At 45.6% G+C, this 27,598-nt stretch overlaps 1 protein-coding gene and 1 non-coding gene across 5 annotated transcripts in view; both read right to left on the bottom strand.

The window, feature by feature from the left end:
* LARGE1 (LARGE xylosyl- and glucuronyltransferase 1) overlaps nucleotides 1-27,598 on the bottom strand; it is a 633,432-nt gene that overhangs the window by 417,903 nt on the left and 187,931 nt on the right. The window lies entirely within an intron of this gene.
* LOC126929932 (small nucleolar RNA SNORA76) lies at nucleotides 284-418 on the bottom strand. The gene has a single exon (XR_007717364.1). It is a non-coding gene; the product is annotated as a small nucleolar RNA SNORA76 (small nucleolar RNA).

Genomic DNA, 27,598 nt, shown 5'->3' with positions numbered 1-27,598 from the left:
CTTCTGCGCAGTACCCTCAGCTGCCGGGAGCCTCTTGTAACTGAGCCTGATTCCCTGAGCACTGCTGTTGCAAGGCACGACACCCATCAGTGAAGCCTGGAAAAGATGATCATCCACCTACACATGGTCCCTACCTACCTCTGCCCAGTCTCTGTCTATACACAGAAAAGCCCTGAAGGGTAGAATTCCAGCCGGCCTCCTCCTTCTCACTCACTCTTGGTACACCAACCTTTATGCACTCACACACCCCGCGTCAGGGCCCCTGCCAGCTATGCCTTTGGCCGAATGTTGCTTGCTGCCAAAGGAATCACTTAGGTGGCCTCTAAGCAGCCCCGGATCTGACAAGCTGGGTCTGCTCTAGCACTGCCGCTAGACCCCTGAGGCCATGGCCAGACACGCAGAGGCTCTAAAGCAGTGCTCTGGCTGTTGCCAGAGCAGGGGACCCAAACTAAGGAGGATCCAAGGCACAAGAAGCCTGAGCTCAAATCCTCACTGAGACACTTCACGGCTATGAAACCTTGGCCAAGTCACTGTCCTTCCATCAAAACAGGAGGGTATGGCCATCACCTGTGCTTGCCACCATGGTGCACCCCACAAGTTAGAAAGCGACACTTCCCATGCATCTGACAGGTCCCACAGCCACAGAGGGCTCTGTGGTGGAAACACAACACAACACAACAAAACACAACACAACACACACCTGGCAACACTGGGCATGCTGAATCCTCAAATTTGAGCTGTTTTCAACAGTGTTGTCATGAACAGATTCTTGCAGTCTATTCCACCCCCTTCCATCTTTTCTTTTAGAATCTATATTTGGAGACAGTACTTCCCTGGAAATAAAAGCATTGAGTTGAAAGGTCTATCATGGAGTTCAAGGATATGCACAATTTATGGTTCTTGTGATGACCTGGCTCTCTCCAGGAAGAGCAATGTCGATCCCACCAAGTCAGATCAGACAGCACTGCTCGTGTCCCTACTTCATTCCAGCATGGAACCAAGCACTTCAGTTATTCTTTTCCAATACCACACAACGCTCAGCCCCATTTGACTGATGAGGAAAGTGAAATTATGGAAAGCAAAGTGACTTGCCCAAGGCAATGCAGTTATTTTGATACAGAGCTGGGAGAAGGATCTGAGTCCCTGGAATCTTCCAACTCCATTGTATCTGCTGAATTATTCAGGTCTTTGAGTTATCCCACACTACTTCAACAGCTCTCGTTTATTACACATAACCACAGGCCAGGTTCTAGACGCTACTTTATTATATACACTACCGCTTTCGTCCAAGGCAATGAGGCAATAAACATGATAATGTTGCTGATGATCATAGTAGCACCTACCTACTACTGAATGTTTAATACGTGCGGGCATTGTGTAAGGCACTTACATTATGTTAACTCTAAAGATCTATGAGTTAGTCTGAACATGCCCAGTTTATAGATGAAAGAACTGGAGCTCAGAAAAGAGGCATCCCCCAAGAGTCCCACAGATGATAAATGGAAAACACATCCATCAGTAAATGGATTTGAACACAGGGCTGGCTCCTAACCGTTAACTGCCCCAGGTGGGCGACAAGAGAGACGGTTTCTAAACATGACAGTGAGAAAAATCAGCATTCCGTGTTGGTTTGTCTTCCCTGCAACGTGCCGGCTGTGTGTCGTTTGATCAGTGCTGAGTTTATTTCAACCCCATCAGACTGGCTGCATACAAATGCATATCTTTCTCCTCTGGGGGCTGCTTCCCATTATAGCAAACATGGATCACACGGCTCAGCCCACACCCCCACACAAGCCTCCAGGGTACCGCCTCCAATGGCCAAGAGGGACCTCGTCAGGGCCTGAGAACAGAGGGAAAACTCCCTCTCGGGGCACCATCTGCACTGCAGAGGAGGACACAGGAAGGGGGAGCTCCTAGAAAGCAGCAAGAGTATCCTGGTATAAGGGATGAGCTTCGAGGCTAGGAAAGAAGCCACAGGTTCAAGTCCCAACTCTGCCCATAACTCAATGTGTGACCTGGGGTAAGTTAGTCTTGGTCACAGGACAACTAATAAAATTATGAAACAAGTAACTTGATGTAATTTCAGATTTCCCTCCTGGAAGGGGATGGAAGAGGTTCTAGTAAAAATAAACTGAATCGCTTTAAAGAAAGGAAGTGATTTGGCAAATCCAGACAGAAAATACCTGGGCCCCAGATCATTTGCATAGCTAACCTACCTTCTTAGAAGTTCTTTTCATCAAAAGACAGAGACATAAATCCCTGTGAATTGGCCCTTTTCTGCCCTCAGGCAGGTACAATCTCAGATTCTTCCTGATCCGCAGCATCTCAGATCCTGAAACCACTGCAGAATGAAAGCAGCCTGAAAAAGAAACCATGACCCCATCATCGAGTAAGAATTCTATCATCTTCAGTAGATCCAGAACTGGCACGCGAGACCAATTCCAGCTGAAAAATGTCATGGCTACTAAAGACGTGGGAGGGAATGGGGAAAACACTGGCTTCAGTCCTTCACTGCCCTGACACTAGATGCATCTGCCAGGTGAGAAAGGGAGAGCTCCCGGGGCCACACCTGCCCCTTGGCACAGGCAACCCCATCATTTTACTATGAGTCCATCGGTAAAATACAGGGAGTATCCAGGTGAGTAGGAAAAGCATTCAACCTCCATATAACAAGATTTATAAAATCAACGCTGGCTTGCCAGGGATCCTCTTTGACTGTAACGTAGAGAGTGTCAAGGTGTTAACAGCTGTAAGTGGTTACTAGGTTCCTGAAATCCTATAGCTGGGGTTGATGGTTACATTTCTGATGCACAACAGCCAAGCCTGTCCAAGCACACATGCATCATGCTCCCTCCCTCCTTTCTCCAGCTGCTCTGGCTTTGCAGCCAGTCCTACTCCCTGGTCTCAGTTCTTGGGAATCAAGGGAACTTTCTAAAATATCAAGTTGCTTTAGAGAAGTGTCAATTTGTAAATTCTCCACTTGGCCCTGTCTACCTGCAAAGATACAGATAAGTCCGGGCGGGGGAAGCAAAAGAGATTTTGTGTCTCTTTTTAGTTTCCAGATGGAGCTGCCTCCCACGGTCGACCCACACACCCAAGTGGCTGATGTCACCGTTATGATTTTAGTAGCACTGTGAGGGCCCTGGGGGCGAGAACCCCCATAAAAATCAACAATATCAAGCATAGCTGAGGAAGCCAGAGAGACAGAAACTAGGGAACCAGAGTGTGCTTAGCTCTGGAAGGGTCTGCAGAATCACCAAGCAGAGACGCATCATATGGACATCTGTGCATACACACAGGATGGAATGAGCCAGGGCCTTAGAGAGGATGACACTTGACCAGGCTGATGATGTCCGAGCTGCTGAGAAGGATCCAGTCCCAAATATCACCCAGTACGACCCTTTGGGAAAATTCCCTTGGCCACTGTGTAGAATGTCAGCCTCGGGACTAAGAAAGCACCTGTCCCAGAGGAGAAAAGAGTGTTTTCAACCAAGCTTGGCACTGTGGTGAGTCCAGCCTCCATGGACTGAACAGAAGTTAGAAGTTGCTGATGTGGAGCTGCTATTGCAGGAACGAAAGGAGGGAGGCGGAAGAGAAAAGAAAAAATCTAAGGAATATGACAGTGCACTGGGCACTGAGGCTGTCTGTGGGGAAAAGAGGCTCTGGAAGGGGGTTGTGGTGGCCACTGTGTAGACAGAGACCCTTATACCCAGCTTAGCCAGGAGCTCTCCTGAGCTCCCCTCGCCATAACACAGGCATTACATGCCTGCCTGAGGTATTTCATCCCTTCAGGTGATTGTCATCGTACTATGTTGCTAGGGCGGATGTAACAGAATACCAGACTGGGGGGCTGAAACAACAGGAATTCATTCTCTTAGAGTTCTGGAGGTTGGAAGTCTGATATCAAAGTGTTGGCAGAGTTTGTTTCTTCTTTTTTGTGTGTGTGAGATGGAGTCTTGCTCTGTCACCCAGGCTGGAGTGCGGTGGTGTGATCTCGGCTCACTGCAACCTCTGCCTCCGGGTTCAAGCGATTCTCCTGCCTCAGCCTCCCGAGTAGCTGGGATTGCAGGCGTGTGCCACCACACCCAGCTGATTTTTGTATTTTCAGTAGAGACAGGGTTTCACGATGTTGATCAGGCTGGTCTCGAACTCCTGACCTTGTGATCTGCCCGCCTCGGCCTCCCAAAGTGCTGGGATTACAGGCATGAGCCACTGCGCCCAGTCCAGAGTTAGTTTCTTCTGAGGCCTGTCCTTGGCCTGCAGCTGGCCGTCTTCTGCCTGTGTCTTCACAAGGTCTTTCCTCTGTATCTGTGTTCTAATCTCCTCTTCTTACAGGGACACCAGTCGCATCGGACCAGGGGCCACCATAATGACCTCACTTTACTTTAATCACCTCTATAAAGACCCTATCCCCAAACAGTCACATTCCTGGGTACCGGGGGTTAAGGCTTCAACACATAACTTTGGAAATGGAGGGGCACGATTCAGCCAATCACAGTCATTACCACTTTCATACCACTGAGCAAAATGAGACACACAGGAAATAAGTGACTTCTCAGAAGCCACACCGCTCATCTGCAGCAGAGCCAGGATTAAAATCCAGACCTCCAAGACCCTGAAAACACGATCCCACCACGCCCCGAAGCTGCCTAGACCTGTGAGGTTGCTGGCATCAGGCCCTGTTTTACAAGTAAGAGAGCCAAGGCTGAGGAAGGTGAAGGAACTTACCAGAGGGTCATGGATCTAAAAAGAGTGACACTGGGACTCATATCTAGGGTCTATCTAGCTTTACCCCTACTAGTCATTTGCGTTGAATGCACGCCAAGACTGACTGCACTTGGATTTAAACTCTTCATTGGTGAGGCAGTAGCGCCCTTCCTTCGTAACTCGTTCTTCTCTATTCAGGGTGGTCCAGGCAGCATGGTTGTTTAGAGGTACCTATTCTCCATTTGCTCCATTTTAATTCTTTAATTTTTTGAGACAGAGTCTCGCTCTGTCGCCCAGGCTGGAGTGCAGTGGTGCAATCTCGGCTCACTGCAAGCTCCGCCTCCTGGGTTCATGTCATTCTCCTGCCTCAGCCTCCTGAGTAGCTGGGACTACAGGCACCCGCCACCACACCCGGCTAATTTTTTGTATTTTTAGTCAAGACGGGGTTTCACCGTGTTAGCCAGGATGGTCTCGATCTCCTGACCTCGTGATCCACCCGCCTCGGCCTCCCAAAGTGCTAGGATGACAGGCGTGAGCCACCATGCCCGGCCTAATTCTCTAATTCTTAAATTAATTTCTTAATATTTACAAGTCTTAGGAAAGGTATTTAAAATCCTTCATTAAAGGCCATTCAACTATATGATCACAGCATCCTTCAGTGAGTCCCCATGTAACTGACACTGGCTCTCCGATTTGTACTTTATGCTTCCTTGGGGACCTCTCCATGGTGCTTACTATAAAACCTTGTACTTAGTAGTTTCCCAATAAATATTTGCCGAATGCATGAATGGATGGACGGACAAAGTGGTCCAAGGAACCTCAAAAGGCCCTTCCCAGCTTTAAGCTTCATGATTCTGCTCTAGGGGGTGACACAGTGGGACTGCTGCCCTATGGCTGAGCACTGCATTAGATCTAAACCAGACCTTTTGATCTCTTCAGTGTATCTTCCTCCAGCAAAGCCAGCATGTCAGGGCAGCTTCACCAACCAAATCAAGGCAGGGATAAGAAGCTGCCTTTGAGAATAATGGGCTTTGCCCAGGCACAAAATGATAGAAAGCTCTGGGAACCAATTAAACTTTTCCTTTATAATTAAAGCCAATACTTTTTTTTTTTTTTTTTTTCCCCTGAGATGGAGTAATGCTCTGTCACCCAGGCTGGAGTGCAGTGGTGTCATCTTGGCTCACTGCAACCTCCATTCCTGGGTTCAAGCGATTCTCGTGCCTCAGCCTCCTAAGTAGCTGGGATTACAGGAATGCACCACCACCACGCCCAGCTAATTTTTACATTTTTCGTACAGACGGGGTTTTGCCATGTTAGCAAAGTTAGTTCGAGGCTGGTCTCGAACTCCTGACCTCAGGTGATCCGCCCACCTCGGCCTCTCAGAGTGCTAGGATTACAGGCGTGAGCAACCATGCCCAGCTGGCCAATGCTACTTTGATGTACTTTCCTCTCTCATCAGACCTTTGCTAGGTGGAAAACAAAAAAAAAAGGAAAACTTCATCATCACTGTAGAATTCCACTGTCCCTGCTGTCTATGTTCCCACTTGGAAAATGCTACTGCCGTTCAACAAATGTCTGTGTGAGTAGCCATACAAGCAAAGAACCACCCTGGGCACTTTCCAAAGAAGCAGAAGACAATAGCTCATGACAGCAAGGCACTTACAAGCAATTCGTGGAGATTAAAAAAAAAAAAAAAAAAAACTTAAGAATGCAGAATAATGTAATACAAATTGTATTCAGTGTTAAGCCTTTGAGGAATAACCAGTCTGGGGAAAGGTTTTAAAAGACTAAAGTCTTCTCAAAAGAGAAGACACTGAATCAGTGAATCAAAGAATCAAATTAAAAATGAAAACTGGAAGAATTGGCCCCAGAAAATGGCTAGGTCACGGTCTACTGGACGGCCATGGTGATGAACTGGCCAGGGAACTGAACAAGTTAGGAAGACAGTGGCAATAAAGGCTCAGAAGCCAAACTGTGTGTCAAGGGGAAAGGGACAACTCGTCCCTGGCTGGCTGGAGAAAGGAGAATGGGAATGACAGCAGCAGGTGCAGAGAGTTCCTGGAGGACCACAAAAGGTTCTTTTAATCAGAGGCATTTAGACTGGTCACAATGGGCACAAGGCACTCATTTGATTTTTCTGAGCAGAGGAACAGAATGATGCAAATTCCTGAGGAATTCGTAACATTCCAACAGCTCTGCTGTCATTTGAGTAGAATAAATCAAGGATCACCACAATGGCAGGTATGCCGATCCCAGTGTAACGGGGTGGTCCTACACACTAGAGAAGGAAATGGCAAAATTCTTTAAAACCAGGGGCACATTTCAACGGGAAGTCATTATTTTGAAAAAGAGGCATTAGAATGCAAGATAAATGCTGTATGATGTTTCTTCTCAAAAGACCAGTTAAAACTTAGAAATGTCCAAAGCAACAAATCACACTGCTGGGAAAGATCTTTGGTAGCAAACTCTCCCAAAGCTTTATGTAGGAAATCATTTGCTCATCGTTTAGTGTGCCCCTGCTGTGTACGAGGCACTGTGCTGGATACAGATCCCAAGCAAGCAAGAGTGGGCCAAGTGTTATAGGAGCAGTTGTAGGGTGACAGACACCAAGCTCCAGCTTAATCCCACAAAGGTGCAGCAGTTTCCCCAGGTGAACAAGGTGAAGCAAGGCAGGAGAGAGAACAGCCCAGCTAGGTTAGGAGCTGTGCAAGAGCAAGGTGTGGCCACCAGGCTTCCACGTTTGTAACCTGCCAGAGCAAAGGGTTCCAGGGGGTCTGCAGCAGGAAAGGAGACAGGGAAGAACCGAGATCTGAAGGTTAGAAGAGATTAGTCTCTTTCAAGAGTTCTAACCCCTGTGTTAAAATCCTCTGCTATACCATGCCTCAATCTGGAATTCTTCACACTGTCGTTTAAATGTGTCCTAAAATACTGAATAGAACACGGGTCTGAAGGATACCCTGGAAACCAGGAATGAGGTCAACCTCCTCACTAGAGAGAAGTTAGGTGAGCTGTCCACAGCTGACTGATACATAGGATGCTGTTCAGGAAAACTGACTGCTACCTATGGCCAAATGATATAAGCAGAAAGAAGACTAAAAGGAAAGAGCACACAGACGGGAAAAGGTAAGAATATGAGTTTGTCTGTGTTTGTTTTAGAGTTGAGGTCTTGCTTTATCACCAGGCTGGAGAGCAGTGGTGTGATCACAGCTCACTGCAGCCTCCAACTTCTGGGATCCCAGCGATCCTCCTTCCTCAGCCTCCCAGGTAGCTGGGACTACAAAGTGAGCACCACTATGCTTGGCTAATTTTTATTTTTATTGTTTTAGTTTTTTTTTTTTTTTTTTTTTTTTGCAGAGATGGGGTCTTGCTATGTTGCACAGGTTACTCTCAAACTCCCGGCCTCAAGTAATCCTCCTGCCTCAGCCTCCCAAAGTGTTGGGATTGTAGGTGTGAGCCACAGTGCCTGACCTAGAAATACGGGTTTTAAACAGACATTACCTTCTCCAGATTTCAGAAAATAAAGGTAAGAGCTAATGTGTGCTGCATATTGAGTGGTATGCCATTTTGTAAAGGAGGAAACTGAAGTCCAGAGAAGTTGGAGTAACTTGTCCCAACCAAACCATCCAACGAGTAGAGCAAATGCCAAGATTCAACCCCAGGCAGTTTGAGTCTGAAGAATGTTAACCACTACCATTATCCCATTTGGCACAACCCTGGGGATGGGGGGCGGGGAAAGGGCAAATCCTACCTGGACAGGGAAGCTGGAGCCTGGATGGCAGGCCTAACACTGGAAATGAATGGTCTTGAGCCAGTAAAGATGCCAGCCTCAGTGGGAGAAATGGCCCTGCACTGAGCATCTCAATAGTCTTCAGGCAGGCAGCAGCAGATGGATCACAGGCTCGAAGGCTTCTAGAGACCAGCAGCATGTTCACTGAGGCCAGGAACCCACTGGCTACAAGGTGGGTCCAGCCATGGGGTAACTAGGTGAGTCACACAGTCTACTCCGTCATCAATGGAAATTAATCAGGAAACCCCTCCTTGACTCCAAGTGGTGAAGAGATGAAAGAAATGGGTGGAGAAGTATGGGTGGAGAAGTGTAGGAAACAAACAGTGATTAGAGTCATAGAAATTGAGGGGTGAGGGGTACAGAGAGTGTGTGTCTGTGTGTGTGAGGGGTGAGGGGTACAGAGTGTGTGTGCGTGTGTGTGTGTGTGTCTACATGTGGGTAGCATGCACCCTGCTGAGGCCAGCAAGAAAAGCCACTAACCTATTAGTCTCTAAAAAAGAAAGCAGAGGCAACAACACAGGGAAGAAACCTTGACCCCGAGCATTCTTCAACAGCCTCAACCAGAGTGAAATTTAAATTATGTTTCCATGGTGTGGACTCTGTGCCTCAGGAATTTGCTCTGCATCGCCTTTGTACTCACAGAAGGTATATCATAAGTATTTGTCAACGGTGAGGATGACAGCTACACTTTTAAAGGCACCTAAATTGCCTATCCTGTGGCTAATTTGTTGTGTGTTTGTTCTGAAAAATTGCCCTTTATGGAACCTCTCCATCTTGAGAGCAAAATCCTATCACTTGAGGGCTGAGATGTGCTAAGAAGAAACTCAGTGCTTCATTTCATATCTATTTTCTTATAATTAATCAGTTTTATTTTAAGAGGAGGAGGGGGATAGATATATCTACAGATGAGGGAAAATAGATTCAGCTTAGAGAAGGATTATACATGATAGTCCCAGAAGGTTTGGCTGTTCAGATGATCATTAAAGGAATGGATACAGTTGGTTTTTTAAAAAAAGTCCTAGCTCCCCCAGGATCAGATAAAGAAAAATGAGAGGGCTGTTTCTGCTCCTTTCTGGAACCACATTAAAATGTATCCCTAAACAGCCTTTTGCTAGGAATCCCCCCTGCTATTCCACTAGTACATAAATGCAGGGAACCATATCTGGCTACTAGGAGGCACATCAATCACAGCTCAGAATTCATTCATTCTGCGGTCACTGGTGGTTTATTTGAAACACACAAGCCAGCACACACAGCTGGACACAGCAAACCAGGTCGGCACTCTTAATTACCTAATTGGTGGTTCTGTTTTAGGCTCTTTTTTTCTTTTTCTTTTTTTTCCTTCAGGTTAAAGTTTCTTAATACATAAATGATCAATCCATGTATTTGTTTACTCTTCCTCCTTGATATTCAGCACTTTAAAATGAGTGCCCAGGACTGGGCACAGTGGCTCCCACGTGTAATCACAGCACCTTGGGTGTCCAAGGTGAGAGGATCGATTCACCCCAGGAGTTCAAGACCAGTGTGGGCAACATGGCGAGACCCCGCGCCTACAAAAAAATTTAAAAACTTAGCCAGCTATGGTGGCGTGTGCCTGTGTTCCCAGCGATTTAGGAGGCTGAGGTGAGAGGATCACTTGAGTTTGGGAGGTTGAAGCTATAGTGAGCCAGGATGGTGCTGCTGCACTCCAGCCTGTGTGACAGCAAGACCCTGTCTCAAAGAAAAAGTATATAAATAAATAAATAAAACAATCAAAACAAAACAATGAGTACCCAGTAGTTAATAATGAAAAGCGGAATCATTCTGAAAACTGGTCCATGCAGACTGACTCCTGCCCTCCTACCACCATGGTGATCGGCAGGCTAAAAATGCTGCCCCTCTTCCATCACACACATGCTCAAGTAACTCCAAAGAAATGCAAAAAGCTGGTCTTGGCCTGGAAAAATGAGGACCCCCTTGTTCAGAGAATAGCCTCATATTCAAGAGCATGGAGACAAAAAATCCCAGCTCCAGAGTCAGATAAGGCTGGTTCAACCCTCGGCTTCTCTGGCGGGATACCATGGAGACATTCCTTACCCTCACTAAGCCTGAGGCCTCATCTGTAAACTGGGAGACATAATTATATCCATTTAATAGAATTAGATGACCAAAGTCAAAAATGAGATAAAAGACAACACATAATCTACTCGGGACAATGACAAATAATAACTGGTTTAATCATATAAATGCCAAATTAAGAACTGTAATATAAATTTATCTTGATAACAAATCAATAGAAGAAAGGAAAAACAAAAGAAATTGGCAGGATAATTTTCACTGCTCAGGTAAAACTGACTGTGGCATGGTCCTACGTTGTTACCCAACTTGTTCTCACTCAGGCCTGTGGCCTCCCTTGGCCCAACTGGCCTCAAGTACTTGTATGAAGGAACAGCAACCACACGCAGCTCTCTGACCCATTCAAACCCCACTCTGCCTCCACGTACTCTAAATTCCAATCTACGCCATCTCAGGTTATGGAAAGATTACCTCTTGTGTAATGAACATAGGACACATTTCTCACCCCCTTCAGATTGTCCTCTGGAATTCAAAGGCAGTCCCCTCTCATAACCTTTGGAGGCATGCTGCCAGAAGGACATGTTGGCAAGAGGTGGAAAGAAGTCAGGAAGGGGAAGAGACTATTTAAGTAGCAGGAATACCTGAACTCCATGCTTAATTGATGGAGGCTCCACTTCCGCCATCTTTGGGCTCCTACCTTTGCATGAGAAGCTTGAGCTAGAAAGAATCAGAATTAGAGTCGTTCCTTCAAAATCTTCACTTTACACAATCAGAAATGGAAGTCCAGAGAAAATTAAGCAGTTGTATGAGATCACTCTGTTAAGTTACTGGCTATGTCAGGCCTACCACCCAGAGTTACCGGCCTATCACCTCAGGCTTTTCCCATTTCTTAACATCACTCATGAAATCTCTTTTTACCACTAATAGGATGGTCTTTTTCCAAGCTCACTGAGTCCTCCAATACTTCTTAGAGGTACAACAGATCCATGTTGTCCTGGTTCTTTGAATTAATGTTCCTATGAGCAGACTGGTAACTGGATACTGGGTAACACCTGAGTGACTTTTTCAAAATGGTCTTCCTGGCTGGCTGCACTCTCATCCCCACACTGCATATGCAGTCATCCTTTTAACTGCAAAGCAAACATTCTTCCACAGTGCCATCCCCTTGTACCATCTATAGCAGTGGCTCCTAAATTTTATCCAGCATGGAGGTCCTCTGGAGGGCTGGGTGAAATGTAGGATCACCAGGCCCTACGTCCCCAGAACGTCTGCCTCTGAAACAGAGTCCAAGTATTTGTATTTCAAACAAGTTCCCAGTTCAGAAATTCTCTTCCCCTAGCTCCCCAATCAAACAACACGTGGCAAGGATTGGAAAGCAGATGAGCCCCCAGTTGCAACTGCAGTGGCATCGCACAGGCGAGGCTAAAGTTGTCACTCTCCCAGGATCACAGACAGACATCACTGAGCAAAGGGCCCCCGTGGAAACGCGGCAGACCCCAGCTGACAATGGCTTTCCTTTTACTGTTCTGAAACCAGCACTAAGAAATTTCTCTAAAGAGTTACAAACCATCAACAAATTTATTTAATTCTGAGTTAACTCCCCATTACTAACTACTAATTCCAAACTCATGTTTCCCTCCAGATAAATTGTCCCAGTTCCTTGCACAATGTACACTCAAATTTCCATCTCGCCCCACATGCTTAATTAAGTATGATCAACACAGGTCACAGGTAGCCCTTACTTGGGGAAACAGAGATAAGCCTTCAAATCTGTTCCCCTAAAATGATTCCAATATCCTCGGGTTGACAAATTTAGCAAATTAAACTATAGGATGGCCGTTAGATTTGAATTTCTGATAAACAATAAATTTTCTTGTATAAACATGTGCCCTGAAATATTTAGGATATATTTATACTAAAAAAATTGTCCATTGTTTATGTGAAATTCCAATTTAACAGAGGGAACTACATTTTTATATGGCAACTCTACTTCATCTGTGCATTTGTTCAGAAATTTTTTTCTTTTTATTTTCTTTGTTGTTGTTGTTGTTGTTTTGAAACAGAATCTCAGTCACCCAGGCTCAAAAACAGTGGTGCAATCACAGCTCACACCCAGCTAACTTACATACTTTTTGTAGAGACAGGTTTTCACCATGTTGCCCAGGCTGGTCTTGAATTCCTGCATTCAAGATCAATCCACCTGCCTCAGCCTCCCAAAGTGCTAGGATTATAGGCATGAGCCACCACACCTGGCCACCCCCAAAACATTTACTGAGCCTCTACTATGTCACTTGCTGTGAATACAAGACATGGAGCCAGAGTGTGTTGGTAAATGTTTAACAACCAGTTAGCGAGAAGGGGATAAATGTTACTATTGGCTCATGGTTGGAGACCCTGCAGCCATCCTGCAAATATGAGAAGGCAAAAAGACCTGCCAAGATGCCTATTCAGAGCACAGACATTATGGAGCCACAAGACCAGGGTCAACAACCAAGATCTCGTTATAGATCAAATGAATGAGTTCTTTCTTGTTTAAAACATCCAACTGATACCCAAAGGATAGCCCTCTTCACTGTATATGTTGTACTCTCCCTCTCCAAATATATCAACACCTGTTTCTGCACGGCCCACGTTGGTGGGTCTCTTCTTTCCTCCCTGCATCTCCTTCATGTATTCACTCATTCACCCCCTCACTCACCTTCCCACCCATTCATCCATCCATCTACCCCCACAGTGTACCATGGATTTATCGATTCATTTTCTTGTAATATCCAATGAAACCAGGCTCTAGAACTATTGGGAGGCATCCCAATGAGTGCTTCTGACTGACTCTGAGTCAATCACTGACATTTTCCATCAAGGACCTCTTTTGGAGGTGTATTTTGTGAATCTGCTCTCAACTGCTACGACAGAATAAGAGCTTTTTCCTTTCCTTTCCAGTATTGATACATTCCTGGGCTCTCTGTTGACCCAGTTCTTCTCCTCATCTACTCAATATTTCCTTGGGGTCAAATTATAATCTTGCAGAAATCCAGAAAGCCACAGAGGAGCCCTTAAAGATCAATACACCCACTTGAGAACACTCAAATCCCCACAGTGGAATCGAGGGCTCGAAGCCACAGGTTACTGGAGAAGGCTTTTGACCCAACAGATGCTTCTTTTGTGAACAGTCCCAAGCACTAGCGAATGTACTCAAGAAACCAACTAGCACTAATTCTCTGATGTGACAAATGAAAAAAGAAACAAGGAATGAAGGATGAAAATTAATAAAACCATACAGAAAACCACTTAACTAACCATTCTGAAATCCCACGTCAAATGCATTCTGCCAAAGTCGCTTTGTCCCCACGAGCCAGAGTGTCCACCCCTACTCCAGGCCTCTGTGCCAGGCCTGCCCAGTCCAGTCACCACTCATGTCCACCCTGAGCAATCCCTTTATTTGTCATCACTCTGTTTTCATTCCTTCCATCTCAGCTCTAAAATTTCCCTTTCTAATCTCCAGGTTCCTGCCACACTTTGTGAGATACGCCATTTGAAGAGAGGCTCAGTCACAACACTGCAGTAGAGACAACTTCTCCATGTGGTTGCAGAAAACTCTGTACACTATCCAGGCTTTCCCTTCGAGCACACCAGATACGCTGTTATTTACAGTCAGCTGAGGGTCCCTTATTAGCACATCGACTAACTACGTCCAGAGAACAAACGTCTGGGGATCAATACCAACAGGCTGACCAAAGCAGAGGCCCATCCTCCTGCTCTGAGAACCCCCGGCTAAGTGTGACCCATCAGGACCTCAGCTGCTCACCGAAGACAGCACTGTGCAGAGCCAGACAACATGCTGGGAACAAGCTAAGACAGCGACCAATTTATGAGAGGAACTAGATGGGACGAACTGAAAGGCACAGAATGAGGCTAAGAAAACAAACAAGACAGGAAGTCTGTTCACACGGAGGATAATTAATGTGTTGAATGGACTCCCAGAGGTAGTCACAGAAACTGAAGCCATGATTATTTTTAATAGACATAGGTTCTTATTGGGTGAAAACAACATGAGCTTTTTGGCTGGCCACGTGGCCAATGGGCTAAGTTCTTTCCATCCTGATCCATAACTATTTTGTGGTGAGGTGGTTTCCTTATCCTAACTCCAACTCAACGCATGTTCATGCCCCTGAAGACCTCTCAGTGAAAGAAAAAGTGGAGGTGGAAGACAGTGATACTGATAATCCTGAACCTGTGTGGGCCTCAGCTAAAGTAAAGTGTGCACTTGTATCTTCGTTTTCTTTTCTTTTTTTTTCTGACACAGAGTCTCGCCCTGTCGCCCAGGCTGGGTCACCAGGCTGGAGTGCAGTGGCACAAATGTGGTTCACTGCAACATCCGCCTCCCAGGTTTAAGTGATTCTCCTGCCTCAGCCTCCCAAGTGGCTGGGATTACAGGTGCCCGCCACCATGCCTGGCTATGTTTTGTATTTTCAGTAGAGATGCGGTTTCACCATGTTGTCCAGGCTCATCTCAAACTCCTGAGCTCAGGTAATCCACCTGCCTCAGCCTCCCAGAGTGCTAGGATTATAGCCGTGAGCCACCACACCAGGCTGTATCTTTGTTTTCAACAAAAAAGTTTAAAAAGTAAAAATTAAAAGATTTTAAAACAGCAAAAAGCTTACAGTGTAAGGATATAAAACACTTTTGTACAGCTATACAATGTGTTTGTTAGAAGCTGAGTGTTATGACAGAAGAGTCAAAAAGTTTACAAATATTTCAAAGTTTATAAAGTAAAAAAGTTACAGTAAACTAACGTAGCATGACTAAAGATGGCAAAACAGTTTTACAAATTTACTGTAGCGTAAGTGCACAGTGTTTAGAAAGTCTATGGCAGTATACAGTAATGTCCTAGCCCTTCACATCCACACACCAGTCACTCGCTGACTGACCCAGAGAAAGAAACTTCCAGTGCTGCAAGCGCCATTCACGGTAAGTGCCCTATACAGGTATGCCATCTATACCATATAATATACACATATACATATATATATACACACACACACACACACACACACACACACACACACACACATATATATATATATATATATAGTTTTGTTTTGTTTTTTGAGACAGACTCTCACTCTGTCACCCAGGCTGGAGTGTAGTGATGTGGTCTCTGCTCACTGCAACCTCTACCTCCTGGATTCAAGTAATTTTCCTGCCTCAGCCTCCCAAGTAGCTGGGACTACAGGCGTACACCACCACGCCTGGCTAATGTTTCATATTTTTAGTAGAGACGGGGTTTCACGTGTTAGCCAGGATGGTCTCGATCTCCTGACCTCGTAATCTGCCCGCCTCGGTCTCCCAAAGTGCTAGGATTACAGACATGAGCCACCGCGCCCGGCCCATCTATACCATATTTTTACTGTACCTTTTCCATGTTTAGGTGCACAAATGCTTACCACTGTGTTACAATTGCCTCCCGTAGTCAGTACAGTCACATGCTACACAGGTTTGCTGCCTAGAGGCAACAGGCTATACCAGCAGTCCCCAGCCTTTTTGGTACCAGGTACCGATTTTTTTGGAAGACCATTTTTCCACAGACAAAGGTTGAGGGAAGGGGATGGTTTAGGGATGATTCAAATACATTATCTTTATTGTTACTTTATTTCTATTATTATTACATTTGTAATATATAATGAAATAATTATACTCCTCACCATAATGTAAAATCAGCATGAGTCCTGAGTTTGTTTTCCCGCAACTTAGATGGTCCCATCTGGGGGTGATGGGAGACCGTGACAGATCATCAGGCATTAGAGTCTCATAAGGAGCCCACAACCTAGATCCCACTCATGCTCAGTTCACAGTAGGGTTTGCAATAATCTAATGCCACTGCCAATGTGACAGGAGGCAGAGCTCAGGGGGTAACGTGAGTGATGGGGAGTGGCTGTAAATACAGACGAAGCTTCTCTCACTAGCCGGCAGTGCCTAACCTCCTGTTGTGTGGTCACGTTCCTAACAGGCCACGGACTGGTACCAGCAGCTGAGGACCCCTGGGCTATACCATATAGGCTAGGTGTACACTCTATGATATTTACACAACAATGAAATTGCCAAATAATGCATTTCTCAGAATGTATCTCCGTCATATGCATGACTATACTACAAAAGTACTACAATAACTTTTTTTTTTTTTTTTTTAAGACAGAGTCTCGCTCTGTCGCCCAGGCTGGAGTGCAGTAGCGCGATCTCAGCTCACTGCAACCTCTGCCTCCCAGGTTCACACCATTCTCCTGCCTCAGCCTCCCGAACAGCTGGGACCACAGGCGCCCGCCACCACACCTGGTTACCTTTTTGTAATTTTAGTAGAGACGGGGTTTCCCCGTGCTAGACAGGATGGTCTCGATCTCCTGACCTTGTGATCCACCCGCCTTGGCCTCCCAAAATGCTGGGATTACAGGCGTGAGCCACCACGCCTGGCTACAATTACTTTTTAATAATTTGTTTTCTTTTCTGAGAGTGACTGTACCAGCACACACCTGAGGTCCAAGTCCCAGAGGCCAGAGAACGTGGCCTGTGGTTACATAAGACTGGAAAAGAAAATGTCAGAGAAGGAACTGGCTACAAAGTGGACAGGGTCCATATCCCACAGATCCTTGTAGGCCTGAAGAAGTGCAGCCTGCCTTAAGCCACGGGTGGTTTAAGCAAGGGAGTGTAGTGGTTGGTCTGCTGATCTGGTGTCACAGCAGAGATGGTTCCTAAGAAAAGATAAGGCAACTGAGGCCAGGGGGCTGCTGGAAAAAGAACAGCCCAATTCTCAGGAATGCCCTCCTCAAGCAGGGAAAGACAGCCTGCTTTGGGAGGGTAATTTTGGGGTCCTTTGTATGTATGAGATTCCTGGAGGAGTGAAAGAAAACCAGAAATTCAGAGCACGAAAGTAAACCAAATCTTCTTGATGGAAAACAAAGACATGGAGGCAAAGGAAGTGGAATTCGACAGTGTGGTGTCAACCAAACGACAGAACTGGGCTTTATAATTTGCAGCTGCTACAATATTTAATGAGGTTATCTATGTAGAAGTGACTTTGGAATCAGGTGTTGTGGAGGAGAAGAGGACTGAACTTAAGACTTGCTAGTTCTACACTGGAATCCTGGCTTTCCAGGTGTAGGACCTTGAACAACACATTAAACCAGAGCAAAACAGACATTCCTTCTGAATTGCAATAGTCTCACTCACAGAATATGGGCAAAAATTCCTGTTTCCACCGGTGTATTATGACGATTAGGTGAGAATTTGAACGTGCAAGTTTCTCATGGGTGTCGTGCTTGATAATCACAGGGGACTATTATCAATTCATACAATATCGAAATTCACCCACTTACCTTAAATGTCTGGGTGAAATAGGGAAAGGCAAAGAACAAGAAAGTACACACACCTGTGAGCATAAAGAGGCAACACACTTGTGAACATTCTCAGCAAGTGTCTTTAAAGACGATCTTCTAAGGCAAATCCATGCCCCCAACTGAAGAGCAGCTTATAAATTTGCCAAAGAATCAGAGCAGCCATACAGTAAATGCATGTGCTGCTCCTTTTAAGCTTATTAAATGGTGTAGGTTAAAGGTATTGTAGAAAAACTCTTAAGTGGCATAGAAGGACAAAGAACTTCTCACAGAGCTCTGGACTACGCATCCCGACTGGTCTGAGTGGTATCTTTTTCCTCGGTACTACGCAGAACACAAAAGCCTTACGTACAACCCCTATACTGTTTTGTACTCTTTATTTTTGTCTTTGGTGTATTGTTTTATAGGCAGCAGTCACAGCCACAGTGGAGATCCTTGCATAAGACATTACTTTGTTGGCCGGCCGCGGTGGTTCACACCTGTAATCTCAGCACTTTGGGAGGCCAAGGCGGGCGGGTCACCTGAGGTCAGGAGTTCAAGACCAGCCTGGCCAACATGATGAAAACTCGTCTCTACAAAAATACAAAAAATACAAAAAATGGTGGCAGGCATCTGTAATCTCAGCTACTTGGGAGGCTGAGGCAGGAGAATCACTTGAACTTGGGAGACGGAGGTTGCAGTGAGCCGAGATCATGCCACTGCCCTCCAGCCTGGGAGGGATAGAGGGAGAGAGGGAGGGAGAAAGGGAGCGAGAAGGAGAGAGGGAGGGAGAAGGAGGGAGGGATGGAGAGAGGGGAGAGAGAGAGAGGAGGGAAAGAGAGAAAGAGAAGAAAAGAAAGGAAGGAAAGGAAGGAAGGAAGGAAAGGAAAGAAGGAAGGAAGGAAGGAAGGAAGGAAGGAAGGAAGGAAGGAAGGAAGGAAGGAAGGAAGGAAGGAAGGGAGGGAGGGAGGGAGGGAGGGGGAGGGAGGAAGGGAGGGAGGAAGGGAGGGAATTACTTTATCAATTATAAGTCATTATGAAGATACTAAGGACAATGATGTGGTGATGACAAAAATAACAGTAACAAATATTGTGACATATACAATGGTAAAAATCCTTGAACTGAATGAAAATGTGCTGAGCACCTATGATGTGCATGGAACCGAGCTGCACATTATGGGAGAAATACATCATTCCTGACCTTAGAATTGAATGAACAGACAAAAACACCCAACAGAGTCACAGCAGAAGGCACGTTATAGTAAGTCACCCAACGGAGGAAAGTATAATGGCAAGACCAAAGACAGAAAAATAATCCTGATAAGACAGAATGGAAGAAACAGAGAAGAGGGACTCTACAGAAAAGGTGAGGTAGGTCTAGGAAGAAGAGGGTGGACCTTGCACAAGTTAACAACTCAGAGATAGAAAAGGAACACGTGCATTCAGGGAACCACCTTGGCCGTGGCATGGGCAGACTGATGATTGGGGTCGCAAGTGTGAATTGAGGTGGGAGCTTGGGGCTGAGCTGTTGTGATGAAGTTGTAAAGGGAAATTAGAGCGAGATCCTAGAAGGCGGTAAGTGAGCCACTAACAATATCTGGCCTTACTCGTTTGCTTTCTAGGCAACGAGGAGCCACAGAAAGCTTTTGAACAGGGAGTGGCACAGTCTTTGAGGAAGATTCCTCTGGAATCTATACGAAAGGCTGGAGGATAAAAGGAGGCAGAAGGCAAAGTCAAAGGGGTCAGACAGGAGCTAGCAAAGGCTTATTCGAACAAGGCAGCCATTAGAGACAATTACAAGAAAGAGAAGTTTCTAGTTGAAAAGAACTTTATGAAGTTCTCGTCAAAAAGAAAATGCAGTCGTGAATTTCCAGGTTGGCTGCAGAGCAAGCCCAGATGTGGGTTCACGGTGTAAAGAGTGCAGCCTTCAGGATCCAGGGACAAAGGGAGGCATGCCATCTTTCTTTCTCCCAAGAAACAGCTCCAGGATGTGGGTGATGTGCAAAGAAATTCTAGAATCAGCTCACATCTATAGATGTTTGGGAAATCCACTGTGTCCAGTGAGGTACTGTAAGGTGATGAGTGGAAACAAGAATGAAAAAGGTGCTTGCTGATTCCAAAAACCTTACACACAGACACACATCTCTGATATCAGGCAGATTTGGGTAAGGGTCATGTGAAGTTAATCAAGGAATCAAGGGAAAAGGGAAAAGGGACATGGAATTTGGGAAATGACTAAGAAATGTTTAAAGATAAAATTTGTGTGGTGTACCTTAAAGAGAAACTCCTGTATATCAGGAGCCTGCCATCCACACAGGCATTCTCAGCCCCCTTTTTTTACCCCCTCTACCCATTTGTGATGGTCTCTCTGGGGGACCTCATTCATTCATACAGCTCCCTACACCACCCTTAGCCTGAGAAGGGGCCTGGCTGGGCCACCAACACAATTGGGATTCATCACTGAGCCCAGCCTTTGGTTGCAGCCAAAACAGGAAAGAGAATGAAGGAGGCTAGAAATACCATAAAGACAAACTTGGAGCTAGTGCCGACCAAACCAGTTCCCTGCTTCAAAAATGGAACGATACTGAAGCGTCAGCTGAAGAAGGCTGCACAGCTTGAAAGAGGAAGCGTCAAAGGAAACTTGGTGGAGAGGAGAGTGTGAATAGGGAAGTGCCAACAGGGACACGTGCAGGGGGTGGGAAGGCAGGCAGGATGCCCAGTGAGAGTGACAGAGGCCAGCAGAGCACGAGCGTGCAAGGAAACACAAGGAACGAGAGGCTGCGTGGGTGACGGAGTGTGCCGGGGTGACAGGCGGATACAGCACATGACGCAGAGTGGAAGACAATCACAGGTAGAGAAGCGTCAGCAAAGGAATGCATTTTTTCTGTTCTCCTAACAATTTGGCATGCATCAGATAGGAATGGTGAAGGAGGAGAGCATGAGACGGGGTGGAAAGCAGAGCCACAGGGTCAATGAAGGACTAAGTCCCAGAACACAAAGACCAAGGGTCTTTCTTTTTTTTTTTTTTGAGACAGAGTCTCGCTCTGTCGCCCAGGCTGGGGTGCAGTGGCCAGAGACCACGGGTCTTTCTTGACTGGGCTGATGATGCTATGGGGGCGGAGGTGGAAGTGGGAATCTCTGGCTCTCAGCCACAGTTCTGTAAGTGTCACCTTCATGCCCTCATCTGTATGCCCCAGTGGGATCATTACAAGGACAGAATTATCTCTAGATGGAGGAGGGAAGAGTTGATATAATGTAGACCAAACTATACCCAGCCATGCCCGTAGGCTATGGTACCGGAGACCCATCCCTCCCAGAAAATGGTGAACAAAGGCTCTGCATGCACTTATCAACTTTATAACAGTCACAGGAACTTCTCCTCCTTGGTTCATTCGTTTATTCATCTGTCCATTCATTCGCCAATTATTACTGAGTGTCTGGGACAAGCTGGGCACTTCTAAACATACTGAACATGACCAACCAATCACCCGCCCTCAGGGATTTTACAGTCTAGCGGGAGAACATAGAAAAGAGACAGTCTCAACAGCCAGTAAATACAGTGGAGGCATCAGGCAGTGATCAGAATTGTGAAGGAAATAAAGGAAGGAAAGGTGGGGTGGGAGGAGGACTTCATAAAGGGCCCTCTCTTACAAGGTGAAGTGTGAACAAATACCTACAGGAAGTAAAGGGGCTACAAGGGATCCATGGAAAGAGCATTCCCAGAACTGGGGCCAGGGCAGTGCACAGTGAGGAGAGCAGCTGTGTGTGAGGTGAGCAAGAGAAGACACAAGGGTGGGGGACACGGGAGGTGGAGCCAGGAGGGCAGGGCTGAGGGGCTCTGGAAGCTCTGGAAAGGCCAGCGGTCAGGTCTGATGGTGGGTCTGAGCAGAGTCGCTTTGTGACACCCTTCTGCTACCGCATGGGGCAAGGGAAGAATCCCAGGATGTGGTCTGGGAGGCAGGAGCACAGAGGCGACAGGGTGGTGACGTGTCCATTGGCCTCGGGCAGTATTCTGAATGCAAGGGTCGCAGCAGCAACTGTGCAATAGTGCCTTTCTTTTCAAAGAGCCAGCTGCTCTGATTCAGAGACAGTCCCTCCCAATTGAGGGTTCATCAGGAACTAGAGGACCAGCCAACAAGGTCATTACCTGTCACCATTGCTGCATTTACTGGTAACCAAAAGGGGCAGGGTACGGTGGGACCACAAACCCAAAGAGAAGGTCTGGGAGCATGCAGATGTGCCTCTTAAGCCTCACAATTGTCCTTTTGCTAAATTTAGGTTGGAACAACACGTTCAAAGCCACCTCAAAAGCCCATCCTCGTGTGTGTGACTGTGAACCGCGTCGTAATCTCCTAGAAAGCAAAAACATCAGGCTTACATTTTTCACTTGCCTCTCAGGGCTCAGTGCTCTGCAGTATATACAGGAAGCACCAAATGAATACTTTTCAGATAAATTAAATAACTGCAGAATAGTCATAACAACAGTGTTCTTTTTTTTAACAACATTTAATAACTGCTTACTCTATGCCAGTACTTTACAGACAGGGGCAATATGCCCCCTGCCCCGGAGACATTTGGCAATGTCTGGAGACACTTTTGGAAACACAAATCAGGGGAGAGACGCTGCTGGTACCTAGTAGGTTAGGAAAGCTGCAAAACATCATACAATGTACAAGACAGTCCTCCCCGGCCCCCCGTAACAAAGGATTTTCCAGCCCCCAAAATCTAACGCTTATAAACCACTCAGCTTATTTAATCTTCACAGCTACTCTTTTTTCCCCAGTTGAGGAAACTGGGCCCTGAGACATTAACTTGCCCGAGAGATCACAGTGGGTAACATTCTAGAGCACAAACGAGGGAGCCGACAGGTAAATAAATAGATGGGTAGAGTGCAACAGATAGGAGACAGATGGAGACAAAAATGGGAAAACTGGGAAATACGGAAAAGAACAGGGAATGGATGAAAAGCAGTCCTACGCCAAGTTCTGCCAAGAAATGACACATGGCCCTGGGCCTTCCTCTCCTGACTCTAAACCTGAGTGCACACAGCTATAAAATTACAGGAGGGTATAGGAGATCACTGACTTCCAGCTTTAACATTTTCAGGGCAAGTTTTTCCCTGCAGCTGAAATATTAGCTTTATATAAATACTCGTAAACATGTGGTACTATTCCCCGTACAAATCCTAAATTCCTTCCCCTTTACTCAGCAAAGGCAGGAGATGCCAAATGCCTTATGATATACTCCTCCCCTCCTCCTTTCCTTGCTTCTAAAAATATCTGTGAACAGTCACCTGTGCCACGCACTGAGCCAGGGCTGGAAATATTCTAATACCAGATGTGCAAAGCCCCTTTTAATATGGTGCATTTGTGAAGCGTCCATTACTGAGCCAGGCCCAAGGTGGGCAGTAATTTCCCTACTGCACAGATGGGGCACCACACTGGGGCTCCAGCTAACTTTATCAGCAGCAGGCAAGACTGGGGGAATTGGGATGCAGGGACAGAATTCCCTCCCCATTCGGATCATGCCTCCCAGCCAGTGTCAATATCTACTTCTCTGCTCAATAAATCCTAATGATCATCTTAATAGAAATCAATACCTACTAAATGGCAAAGGAATGAGAAAGCAAGGCAATATGGATGACAGAAAGAGGTTTTGAGATGAGATGGGAGTAGATTTGGAAAAGCCGGGTGGGGAGAATCAGTTTGTCACGGCTACCATGGATGGGTCAATGCCAGCAGCAGAAATGAGGCTCCCTGAAGGTCAAGGTGACAGGGGGAAGCCAGGAGGAGTCGGAAGACAGTTATGGATGGCCTCCAAATTGGTCCCTAAAGAAAATGATGTTTTCTATTTCTTATGACAATATTGTCATAGGGCTGTCAACAAGAATCAAGAAATGTCAGACTGTACCAAGGGATGACATCCAGTCACAGCCTGAGCTGGTTTGATTAAGCCATTTAATTAGCATTTATTTGGGGCTGGGCACTGAACAGAGGGTGATCCATTCACCATCTGATTCAGTTCTCACATTAAAGGACGTAGTAGGTATTACTCTTGTATATATCGCAATGAGGAAACCAAGGCCCATAAAGGCGCTAATATTTTGCTAAACCAAATAAAGTAAAAGAGTGTATCTAACGCCCTGTTTGTCTCACCACCCTACAGCAATGTCAGTGAAGATGGACAACAGAACGTGGAGAGAGATGTAGCTTACTAGAACCCTGTGGCTTCAATCCCCACCATGAATGTCCTTTAAGAGGAAGGTGATCAAGCCCAAATTCATATTTGCTTGAGGAAGAATACAAATGTATGTCAGTTTATCTTCTTGGTCTGGAAAGTATTATTATCATGTCCATTTTATACATGCAGAAAGTAAGACCCAGAAAATCTCATGATACACGTGACATCACAAATCTACCGGCTGATAAGGCTGAGCCCTGAAACTAGTTCCTCTCTCTAAATGGCTAACGCAGAAAACCAAGGCAAAGACAGGGAAGGCAGGGACTTCCTGAGGCTTGGAAAGGTCAGGCGAAGCTTCTTAGGGCAGGTGAGATTTGAGCAGAGCAAGGCCAGCATTGAATACATCAGCAGGGAGGAGAGGTGAGATCAAAGGACTGGGGACAGGTAAGGGGCATTCAGGGGTCAGGTAGATGGATCTGCACTCACAAGCCCTGATATCAAAGGCCAAGGGTCCACATAAACAGAGAGAACACCTAAGTCTGACCCAGCAATGTCTTGCTCAAAGCCCTTGAAATGACTTCACATCAACTGTGCTACTCAATTCATATGATCTGGCTCCTCTCCAGTAGCCCCAACTCCACTTGGAGTATCCCAAATTCATCACCTACACCTATACACACAAGCAGGCTGTTCCTCCAGCCTACAGACTCTTTATCCCAAAAATCAAAAATACTACAGGCTTACTCCTGTAATCCCAGCACTTTGGGAAGCCAAAGCAGGTGGATCTCTTGATGTCGGGAGTCCAAGACCAGCCGGACCAACATAGTGAAATCCCGTCTCTACTAAAGATACAAAAATTAGCCAGGCATGATGGTACATGCCTGTAATCCCAGCTACTCAGGGGGCTGAGGCAGGAGAATCGCTTAAACTTGTGAGGCGGAGGCTACAGTGAGCCAAGATCACGCCAATGCACTCCAGCCTGGGGCAAAAAAGCAAGAATACGTCTCAAAAAAAAAAAAGAAATTCCAGGGGATTTCTTCCAGGGCCACCACCAGTGGGAAGTTGTCCCTGACACTCCAGGACAGGTCCACTCCTAGTAGACAGTGCCTCGGCCAGGCAGGTAGGATGCTATACTGCTATACTACACTGTCCTGCTATGTCCCACTTCCTCACTAGCTACTAGACGACAGGACCCATAGGTCTACACCCATGTAGTAGACACTCAGTAATTATCAAGTCTACAAAGAGACGGTTACGAATAGAGGAAGGGAGCAAATATAGCATGAGATGAGTGAGTCCTTGGCCTACGGTTGACCTCAACTTTCTCTACTTTGTCAAAGAAATAATACCCAGCTTGCTTTACTTGTCTGATAATGTTTGTAAAAAGATCCAGAAGCTCAAGGGTATTAACTGTCATAAAAAAAAATTTTAAAAAATTTTAAAAGGTATTCTTGGAATGAGCCTTTATTTCAGAAAAGAAACTAATTTATGTAGTGTCATCGTAAAAGAATGCATAGAGATGATGAACTGACGATGGTATAGTGATAAGAATTCTTGTTTCATTTATAATATAAGCCTTAATTCCTGCCCTCCCCCAAAATGAGTTAACTTACAATTAAAATACATGTATACAGAACACCAAAGTGCAGATTAAGCAAAAGGCGATATGCAATGGGGAAAGGAATTGGGAAGGAAATAATTACATGAAGTCACAGCCAAAGATACTGACTGCAATCAACCATCCAATTTTAAGGCAGCCACAGAAGGAAGAGAAAAAGACATGAGTTGAATTAGGTCTCTCTCCTGGGACAGAAGGGACATTGAACAATGTCATGGGAAATGGGTTAAGCCTCAGCCTTTCAAGGGATATAAACTACCACTAATGCATTCCAGAAGATGAGGATCAAATTTACTTGCTGTGCTCAATATCATAGGAGATAAATGTGCCAATCATATGATCACTTAAGGTATAACCCACCAGACCTTCTCCGTCTAACGACTCTGTCTGCTTCAAAGTAGCCACATTAGGGAGCTTTTCATTTACTTCCACTGAAAATGCCACCAATCCCTCAAAGAGCTGGGCGCCCTTATTTAAGGGCCTGCAAAGCCCACTCCCAAGCAACAGGCAATATCAAGGACAATGAAGATCGACAACAGGAACGCAGGATGGACACGGCCCTGGCCCCTTCCCTAAGCCTTGGTTCCTACAGTGGCAAAGATCATTCTCTCTGCTTCCTGAGGAGGGCTGTCAAGAGACGCAAATGAGTTCACGTACACACACGTAGAGGCTCTCATGCTTACCCGTTCTCCCCTCATCAAGTCTTTGACCTATAAGATGCCAGGCAGGAGTCTCAATGTTGGGGAATGGAAATGACAGAAGTCTCTGCCCTCATGACGTGCGTGCTCGCGTGTGTGTGTGCGCGCGCGTGCACGTGTGTGGGTGTTGCGGGAGATAGAGAACAAAATACAGCTGACCCTTGAACAACACGGGTTTAAAGCGCATGAGTCCACAAATACACAAATTTTCTCTCGCCTCTGCCACCCCTGAGACAGCAAGACCAATCCCTCCTCCTCCTCAGCCTATTCAACATTAAGATGGAGATGAAAACCTCTATGATGATCTGCTTCCATTTAATACATAGGAAATATATTTTCCCTTTGATGTTCTTCATAACAATTTCTCCTCTCTAGTTTACTGTAAGAGTACAGTATATAATATACAACATACATACAAACTATATGTGAATCAACTGTTACTGTTAAAGCTTCTGGTCAACAGTAGGTTATCAGGAGTCAAATGTTCAGGAAGTCAAAAGTTATATGCATCTCCACGATGTGCTTATTTCACATTGTATGCCTGTACCAAAACAACTCATGCACGCTGTACATCTATACACCTACTATGTATCCATAAAATTGTTTTGAAAGCTTACACCAATTTTTGACTGAGCGGGGGTTAGTGCCCCTAATTCCCATGTTGTTCAAGAGTCAACTGTAAATAACTGTATTATATAACATATTAAAGAGTAGTAAGGAGAAAAATAAAGTAGGGATGAATAATGAGAAGTGGAGAGAAGTTTGCATTTCTATTTTATTTTATTTATTTATTTATTTATTATTATTATTATTATTATTAGAGATGGAGTTTTACTCTTGTATTATTATTATTATTATTATTATTATTATTAGAGATGGAGTTTTACTCTTGTTGCCCAGGCTAGAATTCAATGGTGCTATCTCGGCTCACTGCAACCTCCACCTCCCAGGTTTAAGCGATTCTTTTTCCTCAGCTTCCCAAGTAGCTGGGAGTACAGGCATGCGCCACCACGCCCGGCTAATTTTTTTTTTTTTTTTTTTGTATTTAGTAGAGACAGAATTTCACCATGTTGGTCAGGCTGGTCTCGAACTCCTGACCTCAGGTGATCCAACCGCTTCGGCCTCCCAAAGTGCTGGGATTACAGGCGTGAGACACTATGCCCAGCCTGCAGTTTTTGTTTTGTTTTTT

This window comes from Macaca thibetana, chromosome 10, assembly GCF_024542745.1.
Source record: "Macaca thibetana thibetana isolate TM-01 chromosome 10, ASM2454274v1, whole genome shotgun sequence".
NCBI classification, from domain to species: domain Eukaryota; kingdom Metazoa; phylum Chordata; class Mammalia; order Primates; family Cercopithecidae; genus Macaca; species Macaca thibetana.
Note: the sequence above shows the minus strand (reverse complement) of the source record. Positions and strands in the feature narration are given on the sequence as shown.